The sequence below is a fragment of the Carassius auratus genome, unplaced genomic scaffold, assembly GCF_003368295.1.
Source record: "Carassius auratus strain Wakin unplaced genomic scaffold, ASM336829v1 scaf_tig00034501, whole genome shotgun sequence".
NCBI classification, from domain to species: Eukaryota; Metazoa; Chordata; class Actinopteri; order Cypriniformes; family Cyprinidae; genus Carassius; species Carassius auratus.
Genome location: NW_020526153.1, coordinates 122,051 through 143,396, shown reverse-complemented (window position 1 = coordinate 143,396; position 21,346 = coordinate 122,051). Strand labels below are relative to the sequence as shown.

The 21,346-nt window shown below is 37.0% G+C and overlaps 1 long non-coding RNA gene across 4 annotated transcripts in view; it reads right to left on the bottom strand.

Moving 5' to 3' along the window:
• The window catches only part of LOC113081493 (uncharacterized), a 46,132-nt gene that overhangs the window by 20,762 nt on the left and 4,024 nt on the right, over positions 1-21,346 (bottom strand). For 2 of the 4 annotated variants that reach the window (XR_003282230.1, XR_003282228.1), the window contains exons 2-3: positions 19,791-19,828; positions 10,567-10,624 (exon numbers count right to left, since the gene is read on the bottom strand). This is a non-coding gene — a long non-coding RNA (uncharacterized LOC113081493). Of the gene's footprint in view, positions 1-10,566; positions 10,625-14,087; positions 14,471-15,880; positions 16,011-19,790; positions 19,829-21,346 lie in introns of those variants that run through there. The other 2 variants (XR_003282229.1, XR_003282231.1) reach the window with 2 other exon arrangements.

Here is a 21,346-nt window from a genome sequence, read left to right as displayed (position 1 = left end):
AAATAAGAATTCTCATAGTTTCATAAAAAAAATTTTGAACCACTGATGTCACATGGACCATTTTAACAATGTCCTTACTACCTTTCTGCGCCTTGAACATGTCAGTCAATGCAGAGTGACAAAGCTCTCAGATTTAATTTGTGTTCTGAAGATGAACGAATGTCTTGCGGTTTTGGAAGGACATGAGGGAGAGTAATTAATGACAGAATTTTCGGTTTTGGGTGAACTTTCCTTTTAATATCCAGAGAGAGACTTAAAGTGACAGTTCACCCAAAAACTAATTGTGTCATCACTTAATGAGTTCCAACCTGTACGACTATCTTTCTTCTGCATGAGGAACACAAAAGAAGATACACTGAAAAATGGTGTAGAAACAATTTTCACTTCAACAAAATTGCTAGTAATTTTCACAAATATTTACAAAGAAACCGTAAGTAACAAGTTAAATTAAATTAAGATATGAGTAGAATGACTGAAATAGCGTTTTCTTGTAAAATATACTTAATTCTTGTTTTATTTAAATAATGTTTAAACTGTTTTTGTCCATAAATTTAAAGTTTATGGGGAGCAAAAATGTCATTGTATTGACAAAAACAGTTAAAACATTCTTTACAATATCTTCTTTTCTATTCCAGAGAAAAGAGAAAGTAATAATGGTAAATAAATGATCCGGTAATTTTCCCTTTAATTCTAAGTCGATTGATTCCCTTGAAAAGGTGTAAACACTGTTGCTTTGTTTATCAAATCATTGCTCTTTTGGTTTGAACATGCTGACTAGTCAGCATAGAAACACTGGCTCAACCAATAGTGTGAGTTTTGGGGCATGGCTACATATTTAACCCAACCAATAGCAGATGAGGGGAGTGGTTCAGTAGACCAGTTTGAAAACAATCATTCTGTTTGATCTCACCAAAATGACACACTCACTTTTAACATTATGCGCTTGTAGATCAACACCACTGAGGTTTCCTTCTTCCACGGTGTATTGGATTCACGCGTAGCCATTATGTCTGACACAATCTCCACATCACAAAAGCTGCAGCTCGACTACAGCAGATCACAGTACAGTACACAGTCGGCTAAAGCCAAGCTGTGGGCATCAGTCGCTCTGATAACAGGCCGCATTATTGGGACAAGATGTTTGATGTAGGGGCCAGATATCCCCTCAGCACTGCGACATAGATCACAGCACCAACCAGCATCGGCTCTGGCTTTTCTAACTCCTTACTTAGACCACAGGGGAGCTGTTCCACTCTGCACATCAGTAGGTCTCCTCGCCACTGCCGTTTCATCTCCACGGCCCGAATGAATAAGTAACCGCGCACACAAGCTCAGCTCTAGGCTTTGATGTGACGAGCGCCAGTAGCTGTTAGCCAGGCTGGATGAACGGGGCTCTGCCGCTCAGGTCAGAGGGCTCGCTGGCTGGTGGGTTAATGTACCTCTGTGGCCTGTGGGTAGGTCCTTTGTCCCGGTGGAAGGGATTACACTGGTGGGAGACGGACTGGACAATGTGACCCTCCTGAGAGGGAGGGGCACCAGGATTCCCTGCCATAGAGACCAGTGGTTAACTTCTCACTCAACTCAATTACCTAAACTGAGTGGGGAGTGGAGATCTCGTGAGCAAGAGAACGTCTCAACCACCTGAAAGAGGAAAATCACTGTGGGATTAGTGAAGGCTAATAATATTAGCAAATAATGGATAATGTACAGTTAGCCGATCATTGTCGCAAAAGAGACACATATCCCTGAAGTATTATTCTGATGAGGTTTGTTTAGTGATAATGATGGGTTGACTGTACAATGGTGGCCAAAAATGTTAGAACACTTGGTATATTTAAGAGGCTTCAGTTGTTTTTGTTGAATTTGCCATTACAATACCCATAAAACAAACTATTGCCAGAACTACATGCGATAGAAGGAATCTGCTGGAACATTGAAAATGATGGACTGGCCCCCTCCAAGTCTTGACCTCAACCAAACTCAGCAAATTTGGGGCGAGTTGGAAAATAAACTGGATAGATCTAATGAACATTCAAAGGAAAGCCTTTGGCTTGAGTTGCAGAAGGCATGGGACAACATTAGTGCTGAAGTTCACAGAAAATATACTGATACTATGCCAGAAAGGTGTGCTGCTGTAATTGCTGCAAAATGTGGAAATACCAAATATTAAAAGTTAAAAGTAGATAAAAACAGTACGACGCGCTTCAACTGATGTGTGTTAGATCAGAGCAACCACCTGCATTTTTCATGAACATTACGAAATAAAATCATGTTTTGGAGGCTAAAAGTTCAATATTTTAAGATCTGTGAGGTGTTCTAATAATTTTGGCTATCAATGTTCATTATCCAACTACATTACATGAACAATAAATGACAGTAATAACAGTAATAATAATAAGGTAGTATTTCAAATATATTATATTCTAAGATTAATGTAAAATGTTATATGAAGACAATTGACATTTTTTTAATAAAATATCACACACATTATTTAATATTATTAAAAAATATATTATATAATAATATTACTAATTACTAATAGTGGTAATAATATATATATATTTTTAAAGCGTGAATATTTTTGGGTCACACTTTATTTTAAAGTTATTAACAAATAATCAGCTACAACTTTTGCCTCAATAAATTTCCTAATTTGCTGCTGATTATTAGTAAGGTAGTTGTTAAGTTTAGGTATTGGGTAGGATAAGTACTAATAAACAGCCAATATTAGTAATAGGCATGCTAATAAGCAATTAGTGAGAATTGGTCACTATACTAAAGTGTTATCGTATTTTCTGAAGTGTTACAATCTGCAGCAAAAACGTCTGGATCTGAGTGCCAGTGAAGAAAATAATGCATGCAGTGTCGAGGTCACATATTTCCAGAAACAAAAGTATAAAAGTATCTACACAACCATAACAATTTTATACTTTAAACTATGCCATCTTTTATTTCTGCAACACATTTTCATTCATTGTGAGAAAAAATGAGGAAAACCAAAAGTTAAGAAAATACACATACACACCCTTGAGGCACTCCCTTTACAAAAAGCAGATCACAAAAACAGATCTTCTCAAGCAGTGCAGAGCATGTTAAATCACACAAATCTTGTATCAACAGGCGAGACTATGTGACCGCTATGTGTAAAGACAGCCGAAAGCAGAGGCGCAGTAACAGGCGCACTTAAGACTCTTTATGGGCCTCAGTAGAGCTTTCCTACACCCACCACCTTCAATGCCTGACTAGCCCAGCTCTCTGTTAGCCGTATTGATCCCGACAGGGAGGAGGGGTGGGGTTTTTCTATACATACACTGTAACATAGCGCAGTCACTTGTCTATCCTCTCTGACCCCTTCATCTCACTCATCAAGGTTAAAGAACTCTCCAGAAAGAGGAAGAGGAGGCTCGGGTGTTACTCGTGCAGCGTGGTGGTGGAGAGAGAAAGAGGGATTTTCACGGTGAGCTTATCTGTCTTCATGAAAGTAACCGCCTCGGGGTGCCACTGTAACAGAAGCAACCTGAATAAGCCCCCACACCCAAACACAATCACACCTCCCACTCAATTCAACAGAAATAGATTTACGAAACAAGGCGACAGCAGATCGCAACATAACATTGTACATGGTAGGTTGCATCACAAGAAAAAGGCAGTGTTAATTGCTCAAAATACTGTCACAAAGTGAAAATGGAAAGTTTTTTGGCAGTCAGCGATATGCGTATCAGAACGATAATTAAACTTATGTAAAAATAAAAATCTCAATCATACATTTTTTTTTTTAAACAAACAAAAGATTGGTCTTCGGAGCACTCCCCTCATCTGCTATTGATTGTTTTAAAGGTAGCCACGCCCCCAAACTCACACCATTGGTTGAGCCAGTGTGCAGACTGGTTGGTTGTTCGAACAAATTTAAGTAAGTAACTAAACTACAATTTGCTTATGTTTGCATGCTATATTTAAGAAAAAATAAGCAGATATATACACAACATAAATGCAATTACAACTTACATCTGTGCAAAATGGCGTGAACAGTCAGAATGCTTAGTCATATTGTGAATATGCTCTTTCCACAACAATACTGAACATTTGGTGTAATATGTTATTTTAACCGACTAAAATTGCCACTTTACAATGCCATTTTAGCCAATTAAAAGTATACGACTTAATACTGACTACACTGAAAAAACATTTGGTGAAGAAACAATTTACGCTCTGAACTTTCTAATTTTTTTAAACAATTACAAATAGTAATTTTCTTTACCATTTATTGATAAAACACTCAAATAATCACTGAAAAGTCGTTTTATTGCAGTTTAGTTTAAATTTAAACTTAGTAGCGACAGGTCTTCCATATTATGATGCACAAAAGACCAAAGCACTGACTAGAACTAAAAAAATATGTTAAAATTAATGCAGTGGAATGATCTTTCTCCTGCTGAAAACATGTATGAATAAAATATGAATGTATATTAGTGATGCACCAAAATGAAAATTCTGGACTGAAACTAAAACCCGAAATTCAAGTTTCGACTTGGTCGAAAATTTTTACCAAAACCAAAAATAAAAGTTCTTTATTTATTTAATCAATTAATGTATCAAATTTATTTCATTCTCTCATAAAAAAATAAAAAAAAAAAAAAAAAAAAAAAAAAAAAATTCAGTGGAACATAGAAGTTGCACTTTGACATCTATTCAAAGCAAATGACAACATGGGCTGTCAAAAAAAAAAAAAAACTCATACACTATATTCAAATTCTTCAGAAGCCGTAAAATAACAAATGCATGAGGAAAAGATTAAATCTGCAAGTTGCTCAAACATCTTCAACTCAAGACTTGACAACACAGCTAAGAGCAAGAATAGGTTCCTTAAACAAACAAAGAAAATATGCATCCGTACCTTCTCAAAAGGAGGCTCGGAATACATTCGTTTTAATTGAAGCACATCTGATCTATTACACTGGCCAGGCACTAAACAAAAGGCTATTCTAGGCCCCGGGAAGCTTGCTACAGCCCCACGCCGAATTAACATGCTGTGTGTTTCCCTCATTGTGCTGGGTGATTGCCCCAATGCATCTTCTCGCTCAGCTAATTAAGTGAGTCTCTTCTTTGTCTTGCTGTACTCCAGGAGCTTCTGAATAGTAGAGGGAGGCAAGAAGAGAGAGGCGATGCCAGAGCCTGTGCTTGTTTATCAAAAGAATGGGGCTTATTGCAGGACAAATGTACCATAAAGGAGTGTAAACGGCGCAAGGTGGGTGGGGAGAGGCAGAAAGACTGTGACACAGTGGTGGAGTTTGTAATACGCATTTAACAAGATGGCACCTTCTATTGAAGACGAACCCCGGGAGAGACGCAGGGTCCATATTCGCTAATAGACTGCGTGTATGGGTCATAAACGTGTATTCAGACGGTTGAGGTCTACAGAAAGGGGAAAAACAAACATGCAATTAAAACTACTAAGCATTTTATGGGTGTTTCAACAAAACACTAAAAACCACTAAAGATGCGCACAATTTTTTTTTTAGCATTCCTCCATAATTCACATTCTATCTAGCCATCTATCTGAACATCCATCCATTCATCTATCTAAATATTAATCCATATATTTGATCATTTACTTATATAATCTTTATCTATCCATCATCAATTGATCTGATTATATATCCATCTATTATCTGTCTGATTATCTAATTATGTGAATATCAATCCATTGATTTGATTATTTATTTTATCACCCTTCTATCTATAGATCTATCTATCTAAAATGACTAAAAATGTATGTGTCAATATTTGGGGAATGGACTGATCTCTGAACAGCAGGTGTTTGTCTGAGCGTGTGCATTCACCAAGTCCTGGCTAGCTTGTTAATTTGCAGAATCCAAGACTGTTGGTCTAGAACTAGACAATGGCCCCAAAGTGACCGAAATTAGAGTCAGGGTCTTTTCTCGCTGCCCACCCCGTCTCCCCAGTCTGAAGGCTATGTGCACACATGAGTGCGGGTCCGTCTGTGTGCACACACCAAATAAATGAGTTGTGTGTATGCATTGTCTGGGTACACAAGCCCAGTGTATATATTAGCAAAGTGACTTGACCCTGGCAGACTCGGGCCACTGTTTTGCCTATTGCCGGGTCGTGGGAAAAAGGGGAGACCTCCTTTCACAGCTGCTCTGGCCGTTGCATTGAACCAATGGAGGCGCGGACCCTGCCGCCCCCCCTTGCCAGTCCCATTCACTTCGCAGCCTGCTGCCTTTTCATAACGTCCCCCTCTAAACTGCCCTCCCTCCTCTCTCTAAACCACCCCACCACCCTCATCTTCATAAATACACTTCACTATTGAAGCAGTGTATTGCATGGCAATGTCACAGAGGCCTTACTCAGCTTGGCTAGCTTTTCTATTCTTGAAAAAAAAAAAAAAATCAGCCGATTTTCTGCACCCGCTTTGGACATCGCCAGCACACAGTAGACACTTTAAGCAATCCACTGTGAGAAAATGTGGCTTTTTTAGCTTTTAAGCAATAAGAAACATCAATCTGTTTCCTACAGAGAAATATAGGCTTTAATTTATGTTAGCATATGCTAGCGCTACTAACAAAACCCTCCCTTTAATGCAACCTCCTTGAGCGCATTCATTTAAAGAGATTTATTTCCTATCAAGGCGTATAATGCAGGGGGTATAATTCAAATGAACTTAGAAAGCAAGCTATCAAGACCTGTATAGGAATTACAATCTATAAAGAATTTTGCCTTTCTGTTTTCTTCATAGACCAGAGGCTTTCAAACAAATGAAAATAACCATGAGTAATATATCCACAATTTGGTTTGGTTCACAGCATTCTATACAACGGTGAGAAAACCACTGCATAAATCTCTAAGCAAATTGTCATATAGAAACTTTCCGCCAGACGAAAGTACAAAAAGTACAGTTTATGCTGTTGTGTTGATGAACGCAACATTGTGATGCTAATATAGCTAGTATAATCACCAGTAAAAAACTTCACACCCTCAACTAGAAAGATTAAACTAGATTTTTATGTTTTCTGAGGTAAATGTGTGTTGTTTGCCAATGCTAACCCTAAAACTGCCACAATATTAGAGCTGGATGGACAACTTTACCAGTATTGGCTAAGTTGTTCTAAACAGTTTACAAAAATGGCTTGAGGTCTTTTGTCACTGGAAGCCTGTAGGATATTTTTGCCTGGGATTTTGTCTGCCAGGCAAAACCAAAATCATCTGATTGCTAAATTTTTTTTAGGTTTTTGAAAGAGGCCTTATGTTCACCAAGGCAGTTTATTTCAATAAATGAAAAATTAATTGAGAAATATTATTTCACATTTAAAATAACAGTTTTTACACGTTTCTTGATGTAGTTTACTCCTGTGAATGGAGCATAATTTTCAGAAGCCATTAATCCAGACTTTACTTTCACATGATCCTTCAGAAATCATAATAATATGCTGATTTGGTGCTTAAAAATCATTATTATTCATGTTGAAATGGACACCTTAATATTTAATGCATCCTTGCTTTGCGGAATAGAAGTATTTTTATATATATAAAAAAAGTAATGACTGCAAAGTTTGCAACAGTATTGTCTCTCCTAAACAAAATACAGAGGTAACACTGAAGTCACAATAATAATTTTTTGTGAGAAAATTGTCTTGATCTAAAGCACTTGCAATCAGGGGTTTCCTGCTTCTCCCATCCCAAGTTTACCCATAAACATTTGATGACAGTGGTTGTGTCCGTGTGCGGCATACACATTCTAACTGAATATCAATAATTCCTGATACATTTTCAAAGCATTGCACTAACAGCGCAATCTTCCGTGGCATTTACAAATGGTAATAGTGCAAGTCAACAGACAGAACATCTTGAAAAATCTATAGATTTCCGTGCGTGCGTGTGTCGCAGAGAATTTGTTTATATCTGCTGCTCTTCCCTCTCATATATGCATAATTTCAGAAAGTCTGCTTTGCACTGAACTACCGAAACTCGTGTGTGCGATATTGAGTTTTTCAATAAAAAGTGGGGGCTCGTCCGGGAACGCGAAGAGGAAGCAACAGCCCAGGATGAGGGTGAAAGGTGGTTAGCTGGTATGGAGCAAGGGGGTTCATAGCCACAGGGTGCTAAGTCCCCTCTGATCCTCTGTCTCTGATTCCTCAATTCAATTCTTCCTCTGGGCGATCGTGATCTAGAACTAGGCCAATGTCACAGATTGTTTTTCTGGCTTACAAATGAGAAAAAAAGAGACTCACTTGATTTCTCTTTCTCTTAAACAACTTGATACCCTTTTACTAGCCCATTCCACTGTTAGCATGTAAGCATACAGTTTTGAAAATAAAAGGTTCAAAAGCTGTGACTGAGGTGGTACTTTTTGTTGGTACACTATATTGGTGCACTTTTCTTACCGCAACTGTGTGAATTTTAGGTAATGTACAGCATAATGCATAATATATTTTTTAAAGTTTAGAGTTGTTTCTTCTGCTCAGTACAAAATAACGTTGATAACCAAAGAGTTTACAGTAGACATTAATTTACATAGTAGTTAGTTTTTTCTATACCATGGAAGTCAATATCTACCATAAACTGTTTGGATACCAACATTCCTAAAAATCTCTTCTTTTGTGTGCAACAGAACAAAGAAACAACAACTTGAGGGAGAGTGAATGATGACACAATGTTTATTTCCGGGTGAACCATCCATTCAAACAGCTTATTTAAAAAATAAGTTGAAATAATGTGAAAAGATTGCTTCCACAAAGATTAACAACCTCAAAGCTCACAGCAGGTCTGTCTTTAAAGTTTATGAGTTATCATTAAAAGTCACTTTCCCTACAGAGAAAATGAATGAGTTTTTATTTCTGAAACCTTACTGTTGCACATCACTGAAAGGTAGTCACTCTCTGCCAAGGGTAAAAGATCTCAAGGAAGCACTCCAATGGTAAAAAAGACTTCCATAGTCTATATATTTCATATGTCCTCGGCACAATACAATATGAAATTATATGAATGTGTAGTACTTCTATGGACTGCTTTCTGGCTTACTTGCGCCACACTGCCTTCACAAGAGTGCCATAAAACGGGCTACTTTCTTGTATGGTGGCGTTAGCACATTGAATACAGTGCGTGGGAGAGAGTGGGTGAGTTTGAGAATTCTGTGTTAAGGCAAGAGAAGAGAGAAAGAGTGAAAAAAGGTGCTCATTTCTTTTTCAATCTGTGTTTCACAATGCATGTGTGCCTGGAGAATTGCAGCTAAAGTTCACATGGGGGAGGGAAGGTACCTGCCCCCCATCTCGCAAAACCCACTAGAGTTGGGGAGAGGAGGGGGGCTGGAGAAAAGGACAGAATGAAAAAAGTGCCATTGAACTCTGACTTGAGATTGTGAAGGGAGAGAAAAAGAGAGGGTGTGAGTCTGAAGAGGGTTAGAGAGAGGACTTTAGGTGGAGGAGAGGGGGGTGGTGGAGGAGAGAAAGAAGGGAATTAGGAAGGTGAAGGACTGAACCACCCTCATAGCCTTTCCACATGAGCACACCTTATATACACACACACTGCCGGGACTCCTGCAATATTTTAAAGGGATAAGGCTCTGAACAAAAGAATTAAAATATAGATCACACAAACGGCCTTCCCATCTCTTGTCCGGCAACAGTGTGGAAACAAATTGGATCAGAGAGCGAGTGAATGAGTAAGGCGCTATACTGTCAAGATCGTAAAGATGCTCATCGCACTTGTTATGGTTAAAAATGGCGATAAAATAAACTACTATGATCAAATTCACATAATTTTTATTTATTTATATCCTTTAATATAATCCTCGGCAATGAATTTAAACTTTAAAATTGTATTGTACTAAGAATATTTATAGTTGCAGAGAATCAAATAGTAAAAAAAGCTAAAATTGTATATATATATATATATGCAATTAAACTGACCACAAAAATCTTAGCAGAAAAAAAAAAAATTGGTGCTTAATGGGAGAAAATACGAAGTACAGTGCATCCAATGCTAACCTCTCTCTCCTTGTTCCTGGAATACACATAAACATAAATTTGAGCTTTGAAATGAACGTGTAAGCCAATGCCTTGCAGGATACGGCTCTGACTGGAGTCATGTGATATAAGTCTGCTTTACTCCTTACCACCAATGAGCAAGGGCAAACGCTGTTGCCATAGTAATCCCTCCAATGTTTGCCATCCAGCATTTTTTGGGGAAAAAGAAACCCGTTTTGATGTCACGCGGAAGCCAGTTCACCACAATATCTTAACAAAAACGTTCCCTTGATATAGATACAGGATATGTGGTCAAAAACTGACTTAGCTTGAAATATGTACATTACCTGGCATCATCTACTCATGTTTCTAAAAGCAAATAATATACAATTATTTATGGTTATAGCATGCTTATATATGCTAATACTTGCCCATAAAGGACATAAACAAACCTAGTCCTACAAGTCAAATATGCAGCAACGGTGAGAGAACCTGTTACATATTTGTCTCTGAAACATGCAACCTCATGCAAAATGAAAGTCAAGGTCATACTGAGAGTGCATGAAAATGGCAAATCACTCACCTGATCCGAGGTCAGTTCATTTCCGTGTTTTATCACTGATTTCCAAGGTCTCCTTTTCCTGTAAAACCACAGAATAACACATCTTAGTGAATTCAGCTTGATTTCACCTCGAAACGCAAGCATTTTTGGTCTAGCTTTGACTGTTTTGGATATTTCAACATGATGTTATTAGCTATTTTATTTAAAAAGCTGCTTAAATTTAGCAGATCTTGTATCTTTGTGAGGCTCCTGTACTGATGATCATTCACAGAGCTACTCAAGCGGAGCTATAAATAGATTAACATTTTTAAAACACCTTTTTCAAGCATGCATCCACTAGAAGATCTTAAAAGGCCATCTGAATTCAGGTTAAAAATTACTTTCTTTGTCATGCACAAGGATTCAGAACACAATGACAGTGAAATTATGCAGGGCTCAAAAAGAATATAACATGCTCTAAAATAAATATAGAAAAGCATATTATGCAATAGAACCCAGATAAAACTTATTTTATAACCAGCAGAGAGTTTTGCAAATGTTTTATTTGTTTGTGTTGCCACATGTAATAATCTATGCTCAGTTTATTTATTTTTTACCAGGGGTCCACAGACCCTTGAGAGGCCCTGAAGGCACTCCAGGGAGTTCAAGGAAATTATAAAGCTATTTTCCCCCTTAAATTTTTATGACATTTTTGTATTATTTTGAATGAAATTTTTCTAATGATCAGTTCAGAATGATATAAAATCTACGTTAGAGGGTCACTATGTTATACCTACTAAACATAAAATAAATAGCTTACATACATAGCCTAGTACAAAACTTGCATTCAGAATATACAGCTCATGACAGGCATTAATGCGGAACGATGTTTGTAATATGAGAAACAAGACTTTTTAAACGTTTTCTAAAACAGAACAAACGAAAACAAATTTACCACATGACTAGCTGATAAACCTAACAGCGGTACACACACAAAAAACATTTCCTCACCTAAATTCATTCAGTTCATGTCAGTTATCAAAATTCGCGCGGAATTACATTTTAAAGTGACTTTTGACGGTTGACGGCTGTAAAGCGCGCGAATAAAGTTTAAAGGGACCTGAAATCTAAACCTGAAATGAAAACATTGGCTACTATTTAGGTCGGCTGTTCTTAATATTGAGATATATAGCCTACCTTCGGTACGGAAAAAACCCCCATATATTTCAACATGTAAGATATCTAAGCAAAAATCGTTTCAGTTATTGATAAATTCGACAACTTTTTAATCTAGTCAGCTGCTCATCTAAACATGTTTGTGCATCACTAGGCGTCGCGAATCACCTGAGAGATTTTGGTGCGAGACTGACAACAGTTTGGACACGTTGATGCCCAAAAGTGCAGTTTAGGTAGGTAGACGCAGACGTCGTGCTGTCCGTTTAACTGTAGGCTATGTAAATTAATAAAACGTTTCGTCAATAAATGAATAACATGTTTAAAAACGGATGTTTTATTTCACTATTTGGATATCGAATGCCACAGTATTGATATGGTTTTTTAAACGCCTGGGAGTCTGTGGTGTGTGTAAAATATTACCATACATTACAAATGGCCCTTTAAAGTATGCCAATGTTAGACTCCAAATAAAGGATGATTGTCGTTCCCATTTCACTTCTTGGATCAGAGGCCGTTGCTAAGATACCAACTCAGAATTCATAAGTTCAGCGGAGAGATGATTGGCATTTGCTTTTTGAGGTAAAAATGAAAACTGAATAACAATAGATAAAAAGTCCCGTTTTATTGTGAGTAACAGTACCTGTTTGAAACCTAATCTAGTTTGATTAAATTCAGAGAGCGGTCTGCAAGCAAAAGAACACCAAAATACAAGGAATCTGGGTTAAATGTGTTATGAATGCCTAAAAAAGAAAAACTTGTCACTAACACCAATTTTAATAATACAAATTTAACCCTCTAGTACTGTCACTAAAGCTTCCAACACTGCTGAAGCAAGCAGACTGTCAGCATAATAGGGAACAATAGAAATTATACACAATGCAAAGTATATAACCATACATTTTTACACATACTATATCTAGCACAACATGTCCAGTTAATATTTACAGGCTAAACCACAAAAGGATTTGACCCTTAAAGGGCAGTTTTCCAAAAGAGAATAGTCAATTTACAAACCAAATATATTTTATTACCACTGCACTGACTGTAAATGAACTGCCCAAATGCATCTAAAAAATTGATTTTAAGCCACATTCTCTCAGCCTATAGAATCGAAACACCACTGGCCAACTTTGAGGCAAAAACTGCATCTTGATATTTTATATACAACAAGCATTGTGTTCTTATATGTCTAAGATGTCTAATTATCATGTACTGAATGCATGTATGTATACTGTTTATAATAAATAAGTCTAAAAATTATTCCCATCTTAGACACGTTAAATGCATTATCAGAACCAAATAAAAGCACTGCATCAAAAACTGGCTCAGATATCCCCCCAAACCCCTCTTCGCAGCATCTCCCCTCATATATTTTTAATCTGCAGTTGTGACACTGGGATGCAGAGTTGGTTACATTTAATTCAGATTAGTATTAGACGTAGACAATAGCAGTGCTGCGTATGCCAGGTGCTAAGACAAGACTCCATCTGCTGGGGCCCCTAACGCAGGACCAGACACATATTAATGTGGGAAAATGTCTGGGGCGCCTCTCAGACAGGCCTCTCGCTGCACCTCAGACTCTATTTGTGTCAGGCATCTATTACACATCTGTGCCCTCCCCCATAAATTACAACATCTGATGATTTGTGTGAAACCGAAAAAAATATTTAAGCTATCAGCACTTAATGAGACCATCAGAGGTCAGTTTACTGATTCCGCATTACAGTATTTAGCACATTTGTAGTAGTCTATGCAAAATTCAGAAAAATACTCAATATGGAGATCCTTTTTTGCAATGAATTGTGGCTTTTATATTTAAAGATCCATCTTGAAGCTGTCATATCACTCACTAACATACACTTCAGCTTTGTATTTATCATTATCACAACCTAGGATCAAAAATAGCTGTGTGTGATGTGGCACTAACCAATCAGGACATAAATGGCCAAAGACGACAGCTTGTATGTAATATAACCGATAGACATAGGCCTATAAATACTAGAGTGCTTATCAGAGGCCTAGCAGTTTCAAAAATAGCAAAAAAATAAGACATTTGCGCACTGCATGTGTCATAGAATGATGTCATAAGCAGTCCGTTTAAAATAGCCTTGACATTTCATTTATGGCGTCATGAACGATTTGAGAATTTGGAACACAAACAAAATTCTGAGGGGAAAAAAACTCTACTAAGCACAATAATGGTCGAATTTTGACAGGTGTACAATGACGAGGTCAGTCTTTCACCCCTATTTTTGTAGTCAAAGTGAAGCAGATGGGATGAAATAGCAAACATTTTATAGTTTACATTCTATAATAAGGCACAAACACAGACTATTTCCTAGTTTAGCCATCACCATAAGACACAATGAGTGTCAAACCACACACACCTCCGAGGTTTGACTTTCCCATATTATATTAGGACCACGTGACCCACGGGATCCGACCAATCGGTCGAAACACCTCGATGAACCGATTCCTGTCATCCAGAATTCATACATCAACATCATCATCACGTCTATAATAGAATCTTGCCCCAGCTCAAGCACACTTGAGAATGAACGCCAAGTCCGTATCAGCCTGGATCTCAAGCGTTCGCGTTTCGTCAGCGTTCTAACGCCTCCCTGTGTAGCCGGAGGCAGATTCCACGTAAAATCCATGTCTTCCACGTAGCTTTAGGTATTCCAGTCCTTCCAGACCACTGAAACGCATTAACGCAGCGCCAACGGATTCGATGCTCTTTGTAGCGGACATCGCCGTCTCCCTCATACCCCGACCATCCACATCCCTCCGGCTTTCCAGCCTCGTTCCCATTCAAAGCGCTCCGAAGTCTTTGGAATTAGTTTATACTTTCGGTTCTCTAGCTTTATGATATCACATAAACTCATACAGCTAGATAACCAAAGAGAAAAACTAACCCATGTGTCTTAAAGGGACCGCCGCGTACGCCAGATGCAGCTTCTGTTGTGGTCACATGGAGCTATTGCATTCACTGCCGTGTGAGCAGCTCCGTTACATTCTCACTCACTCTTTCAGCGCGCGCACGCACATACACGTGGGCTAAATACTCTCGTATTATGTGCATTTAATAGTCTAAAGGCTATTGCGCAACGCATGCATTTGGACATCCAATACATGGCGATGATTTGCAATGTGTGTGAAACGCATGTTTTATTATCCAGCTGGCCTAGCGATGTCGGAGCTGAGAATGTTTCTAAAAATCCTAACATCTAAAAAAAGCATCCATTCATCATCGGATAACTCTTTTGAATTAGGATTAGCAACACAGTAAGGGTTTGATACGTCCACGCGCGTACATTCACCAATGGCACGCTGTAAAAAGACTCGTTTAAAATAGCACACATCCTGATTTATTTCAAATAATACTGAAAAAACACCTTGTAAATTATTGTTTGGCTATTCTACGGCACAATTAGCCTACATGTAGGCATTAGAGGCTATACATGTCCTGCTGGATGCATATGAGATTTAGGCTGTCGTTAACAGGCCTAAATTGGGTATCTATAGACCAAGCCTATTAAATGGCTCACCTCGTAAATTGAAAATTTGAAAGGTGTTCTGAAATACTTTACATTTCAACCTGGCCCATGTGAATAGATCTGAATTAAAACGTTGTATCTAACAGACAACCGCTTCTGGAATTGCAACTACCTCAAATGAAGCAAACAAATAAAGCTGAATTGCCTAAAAATAGCTACAAGGTTATTTAACAGCTCTTATGTTCAGCTAAAAACCCTTATCAATCAACCCCGGAGGAAAAAAAAAACATTGGGTTATTGGTTCTTTAAAACACCGCAACACTGATGTTTTCTAAAGAATGTGCGGATAAAATGTAAAAAACTTAGAGAGGTTCTCGTAATGACAACAGGACTAAAATACTTTTTGGGATCTTTTAGAGGAACTTTTATTTTTAAGGCTGTATTGTGAGATCTAGTATATCATCTCAATCAGCTTAATTAAGTCTGTACACATTGAGAATTTGGCGACTGGTTAGACTTAAAGAATACATAAATAAGAGATAAATACCCTACATCTTAATAAATAGGTAAAAACGCACACCCTGCCAAGCAAATTTAAAGGAAGTAACGCTTGAAATACACAAGATAAACATTAGCTAACTCTCAAACAACGTGCGTTTAATGTCACAAAAAGATTTACTCACAATTTCATTTCCCATCCAGCGTTTTCCAAAAACGTCCAGAACATCCATTTCATTCAAACGACAGCACTCACACAAAAAAGCGTGAGAACAAGTTAATCTCAAGGTTTACGGGGCTTACAGGCGTCTTTTCGATGCCTCCGCGATTTATTTGCTAAAGTAAAGCCGTTAAGATGGAAATAAAATCTTTATCGTGATATCTTAGAGCTGAAAAGCCCAGCACGAGGAAGCGCAAGGCTCCGGCAGCAGCACTGAACGGGAGGAGATTGAACTGAGGGGCTCCTCTGGGCAGGACCACGGGGGTCACACCGCCAACACAACTGTGATGTCACCAGCATTAACCATTAATGCTTATTGATACACATGGCTGAACAGGGCTGAGACACCCATGGGACGCGGCCGTGACCGAGCACTGCTCTCAGCATCCGAAAGACTGCTGCTTAACTATATATAATCTCCTTTACCTGCAATTTAATCTGTGAAATTATTCAAAATACCATTCAGACCAATAATGAGTTGAATGCAGCCGTGTTCTGTGATGAACATTTTCCATTTCAAAATTAAGAGTCATTCTGATGTTTTTGTAGGGCTTAGTGCCAAAAAGGTCACTAGTCAAAATGTCTAGGTGGTGTAACTATTTCAAGACTGTCTCACTAAGAGACTTATGTTATTGAAGAAATGTTTGTTGTATATCTTGAAATGGGATATTCGAAGTATATTTTTAAAATACATTTAAATAAAGAGGCGAGGCCGATTTGGTGTAGAAGAGTAGCTACGTTTTGAAAATAGTTTGACCGCCAAATCAAAGTCAGCGTGGTGAAGCCCAACCAACAATCAGGAAGTCATTTTGTTGTCATCTGAAAATAAAAGCGTAAAACACAGATGAACGACTGTGAGAAAAGTCTTAAAAATATTATCTGTTTTGACGTTTTTATGAAAAGGCTCTTTTTTGCTCTGGTCAAACGGAGTAACTCTGATAAACACACACACACTTTAAACTTAAAAATAAAGATTAATATCAAGCCGCAAATGACGTAGGCCTATTTAGCTCTTTTTTTGATGATGTTTACACGATTTGGTAACATTCAGATATACGTATCTAACACTAAACACACAAATAAATAAATATGATTACATACTATATTTTAAAAAGATTTCTTATTTTATCAACTCGGACATCCTTATTTATAATTGACCCTAACGCCGATTGGTTGCTTTGTTTGCCATTTGAATAACCGATAAACTGTTTAAATCCAGTTTGTGTTTCTTGTGGCGCGGAATATCACACTGCGTTCTTTATGAGGTGCACAGTAGAGATTCTGCAGTTGTGGTCTAATAATAAATAAAACCTTTACTGGTGTTGCTTGCAAACGATAAACACTGTGAAACTCGTTTAGCTACATAATATACAGTATGGAGCATGCGAGCAGAAAGGCTATTTACATTTTGCCGATAAAGACATTTTATTATAGGATTTTATTACAGGATCAAGACGAGGATAAGATGCGAAAGACCTGTATATTTAAACCTTTTAATGTATATTTACACAATTTGGCTGAGCCATAAATGTTAGAAATGGGCGTCAATATCTAATAACATATATTATAAATAAATACATTTTTATATAATAATATATAAAATATATAATAAATACATTAAATAAACATTTAAAAATATGTATGAATGCAGACAAGCAGATGGAGCCTCTATGTCTCCCTCCCTCTTTTCCTGTCTATCTCTCCATCTCAGACACACACACACACACACCTTATTTCCCATTAAAATATATTCCCCGGTTCATCTGAAAATGGGATCTCCCGGTGGCTCCATATAAAACGAAATAGACTGTTCCATTTAGCAAGAGGAAAGCGAGATATTTCGCGCGCACTAAAGAAACACTGCCGAGTAAAGCAATAAATGTGATATTTCGGCTGCTGTAAAAACTCGAGTCTGTGTTTTAAATCAAAGGAAATCAAGAAGAAGAGTTCTACTTCTATACATAATGCAGCCTTACACAAGCGCTTGACCTAAATGTAAAAAAAAAAAAAAAAAAATGAGAGCACTGACCAAAAAAATAGAAAATCTCAACAATAAATGATCATTAGTTTGCTACAGAAATCCACAGGTTAATTACAGTTAGTATTTACTGGTTAAACGAAACTATTTGAGCAATAATGCATTACTTAACCTACACACAACTTCGCTTCTGAGGCAAAATGTCTCGGATCTAAGAAAATCATCTTGGAACGACTGATTTATGTATTTATTTATTTACTATTAAACTCTAGGAAAGGACAGTGCAACGCATTGGGGGAATGCCTCAGTATAAATAAGATATTAAATATGTCAACGGTATAAATGTTTTCAGCATGTAGTTATGAAATAAGCGTTTAACGAAACGCTTCCAATATGTTGGAATATGTTTTTTTTATTTCCCCAAGATTATTCTCAAACATCTTCAGTTCATGGACTAACATTTTACTTTAACTTCAAGTACATAGCTTTATTAACATAGCTTTATTAGCTATTGCTAAAATGTTTTTCAGTTTTGTTTTAGGTTGTTGCATTTGTGCAGATGTAACAAACGAAGAGCTTTCACTCCATAGTCAAACTCTATAACTACCAGTTTTCTTTCAAATGTTTCATTTTAATTAGTGTATTTAAACTCACGGAATGTAGTGTGAAGACCTCAGTGTCCAGTTTTATGTAAATAAAGCTTGCCTATTATTTTTGCAACCAATAGGCCTTATTACAATAAAAATAACAAATATTGTAAGTTGTTTGTTATCGCTTATTCTAACATTAACCACCCTAAATTTACAACGACATACAAGATACACTCATGCAAATACCACTGTGAGTCTCTCTGTCTTCTCTCAACACCCGCCCCCTGACACACACACACACACCTCCACGTGATTTAGACACTCCCGCTCTTTGCGTCATGTCCTGTTTCAAATATGCGCTCCCCACCATGCTCAAAAATAGACTGTAACCCCTGCATACAGGCCTGTATAATACAAACAACGCAGTTTTCAGCAAAACATCGCACCTCTTCTACAAACAATCTTCTGTTCTTTTATATAGCAACACTAATTCCACAGTAACTTAAAGCGTTGTAATAACAATAAATAATTTATAGGTCTAATGTACAATAATGGGAATAACACTTCTAAGAGGTGAATTTTGCAATACGATTTGCAGTTTGAGACGCACAAAAGCGCAGTCTGAAGCCAACAGGTAGAAGGGATCTGTCCTTGGTGCTGAAGTTCCGATTATAGAAAAGACTGCAGGAGTTCCTCATCTTTCACAGTCACCTTGTTGATGTATGAGTTTGACATATAGGCTATAATTTTTTCCCCCACTGTTCATTCTTTTTTATTCATTCATTTATTATTTTTCAAAAACAACAACATCAACAACAAAAAAACTCATATTCGCTCCATTACAGGACTTCATAAATAGTTCGACTAGTAACAGTAGATTAATGCAAATTTGGGCTATCTTGCAAACATCAAGATCATTTAAATATATGTATATAAATTGAAACATTTCGTAAAAAAAATACTTAAAGACACAATTTTAATCATTTGGACATTGGCGAATTGCTGTTGGTATATTCAAAGATCAAAAATCGGTCCTATGGTAATATTTATATCTTTAAAGAATATATTTGCTAAAAACGTGACTGGAAGTGTGTATATTACACATTTGTTTCTTTAAAAATGTTAAAGTTCATTTTGCATGGTTAAGTGTTAAGTTCTACCGCTAAACACTAATACAACCCAAAATGTAAATTACATTTAATTCTCTTTACTCACAAAACTTAAACGTACGACATTTAAAACGTTCATAACTCATTTTATTCATTTGATTTGAACTATTTTATCTGTCAAATCGTTGTAATTCTTACCTCTCAGTGGACAATGATGACCTCTCATCTCTGAGTGCCTGGAGAAACATAAGTTATAATGAGAAACAACAAGCAACCAATGTTTGAGTTCTTCTCCAGTTCATTTGTTTACATTTTCACGTTAGATTTATTTTTTTTGATCTATTATTAACTACTGTACCTGTAAAAATGAAAATACAAAAAGAGTATAAGGCTATTTAATAGATTTTGCGTCATAACGACACTGAAAATATGAAGTCAAATGTTATGCTATAGTCTAGAGCATATACTACACTATGCACTTTACAAAGCAGTGTGTGAAAAGTACAACCACGTGCTTTTCTCTCTCTCTCTCCCACACACACACACACACACACACACACACACACACACAGAAATACACACTACAGCTCCATTTTAAATCCAAAAGCCTGACCAAGCAGCACTTTTATTGCAGGCAAGCTATACTTTTTTAAAAATATTAACATAACACTAATAATAATATCAGACTTAGTAATAACGTGTAAGCTACAACTGGGGGGAAAAAAACTCTTAAAATATAACTATATTCTTTCAGTCTGTTGTAGTTGGGTAGAATACGGTTTAGAAAAAAAAAAAAAAAGGTTTGGGGCCTTTTGTGGGGTTCCAGGGATCCTCTTGGTCTCTATTGTTGGCCGTTCCAAAGGCCTGATTAATTAATTTCACACTGTAGCTCCGGAGAAGATTTTCCCACAAACAAGTGACCGAAAAAAAAATTCAGTCCTAAAGAAAGAAGTCAACATCAAGTTCAACAACGTGCGGGCTGCTCATTATCATGACAATAACGTCTGGGAGCACAGGAGTCCCCTTAACAAGAGGGTCTGGCGTCAATACACAGCACCTCCCGGACCCCAGAACATTTTCCCAGGCTCCTCTAACAATCGCACAACTGTTTGCTCCCCGGACTCGCCTAATGATCACTTCATACAACGCTCAAAAGATGATTTAGTTAAAATACGCCACATTAACTCTGACGAATGGAAACTTTCATCCCTTAAAAAAAAAGCGTGAGAATGAGACTCTGTTAAATGCGAAATCTGCACACATTTATTTAGACCACAAACTTGTTTTAGCTATTTCAGCAAAACCACACTGTGGATTGTTTGATCAATTTACTGGCATTTGTCAACTGCCTTAACTTTACTTCACTGTATAATTTATTTATTTATTTATTTTTATTTTTTTTGTTAACTGTAGCCTATAGTTTACAGTTTCAAACTTGTTAAATTATATAACGGTAGTCTATACATGCATATTTAAGACAGGCTACTAAAACCTTATCGTTTATACATAACTCAGGTAAAACCGTGGAAGGACAGATGATTCAAATTTCAAATCAGAGAAGCTAATACACTTGACGGTAAAGATGCAATAAGCATTAGCCAAACAAAATGCAACACAACAACGTGGAAAAAAAACAACTTTAATATGTTTTATAATTGTTTTAAATACACTTACACTATAATTGTTTTAATACACTTTCGCGGTAGGCCTATTTATGTAGGCTAAATAACTTATAAAGCAAGTAACATGTTTTA